Here is a 1,530-nt window from a genome sequence, read left to right on the forward strand (position 1 = left end):
TAAAGAGAGACATGTTTAAAACAAAGATGCACAGTTGCAACTTGAATCTACAGCCTGAATCCATGTGATAAATGTTAGTGTGATCAAAGTTTCACTGACCATACTAAGGCTGTAATCAAGTCATTTTACTCTTTCTGGCATCACTGTATTATACTCAATTGTATATAGCATTTGTATTCTATTTTATTCTATTGTGTACAGTTGTGTACAGTATCTTATTCTTATCTTATTCCAGTGGTTTTTCTTCTTCTAATTTTTCTGTAGAACTTTGCACTGTCCACTTTCTGCTGTTACAAAACAAAACAAATTTCCCACCTGTGGGACCAATAAAGGTTATCTTATCTCATCTTTTTGTCATCTCAGACAGAGACACGTTCCAGTGCGATCCCAGCAGGAAGCTTATTCATGCCTTTATTTATTTAAAAAACACGACCATTGGATAGTTAGTTAGTTCAAAATACTGCTACAAGAATTTTAAGGAAAACCAGGAGTGACATCACTGTGATTCTCTGCTCCCTGTGTTTGTTTCCAGAATTGAATAAAAAATATTCCTTACTGCCAGGGTTATTTAGAATAAAAAAATATCCAAAATATTAATCAGTTCATCCAGGGCTGGCAGGGTACACCATGCACAGGTGACCTGACTATCACATAGAGACACAGGGAGCCACGGGTGATGAGAAATGAGCCTTGTGTGGTTCTAGAGCCACTGGTCTTCATCAGCTTTTCACCTTACATGTTTGCCATGAATCATTTTCTTTACAGGCCTTTTTTCTCTTCAAGAAACCAGCACTGTATGAAAAAGTTGGTCCACAAACTTCCTCTTTAGCTCTGTATTGTTCATTAGTTTCAGCTCAACAAGCTGTTATTTCCCCTGCAGGCAGGCGACAAACAGCCATCTCCAGTCCTCTGCCCAGGGAGTGCTGAGAGGTAAATATAGCACAGGAAGCTGATGCTCTGGTCACAGCAGCGCTCTCTCAGGTGCTTGTTAGAAGATAAAAAAAAAAGGCACACAGTGTGAGACAGAAAAGGCCTGAAAACACAGAGTTTATAACAAGCTGTTTAAACTCCACGACCTGATGCTGAAGAGAAACGTCATCTCAGTCTGCAACCATGGTGACAGAGCTTAAACTGAATGCTAATGTCAGTATGCTAATACTGATGTTTAACAGCTCAGAGGTTAGAAATCAAGTCAGTGCCACAACTGCAGTTCCTCTGCTGGCCACTTGAGGCTGCTTCCAACGGTGAGTCAGCATCCACGGTCTCCCACGTGAAAGTATCCAACCTTACAGCTAAAATAAACTATTTTACAGCCTGACGTTGAAACTGTTTTAGACTCCATGAATGCGGTTTACCTTCTTAAAAACTTTGAGATGTGAACTCGTTATTATTAAAATTATTAAAACTGTGGGCGATCGTGGCTCAAGAGTTGGGAGTTCGCCTTGTAATCGGAAGGTTGCCTGTTCGAGCCCCGGCTTGGACAGTCTCGTGTGTCCTTGGGCAAGACACTTCACCCGTTGCCTACTGGTG

This window comes from Pundamilia nyererei, unplaced genomic scaffold (assembly GCF_000239375.1).
Source record: "Pundamilia nyererei isolate P.nyererei 1_Seehausen unplaced genomic scaffold, PunNye1.0 scaffold00483, whole genome shotgun sequence".
NCBI classification, from domain to species: Eukaryota; Metazoa; Chordata; class Actinopteri; order Cichliformes; family Cichlidae; genus Pundamilia; species Pundamilia nyererei.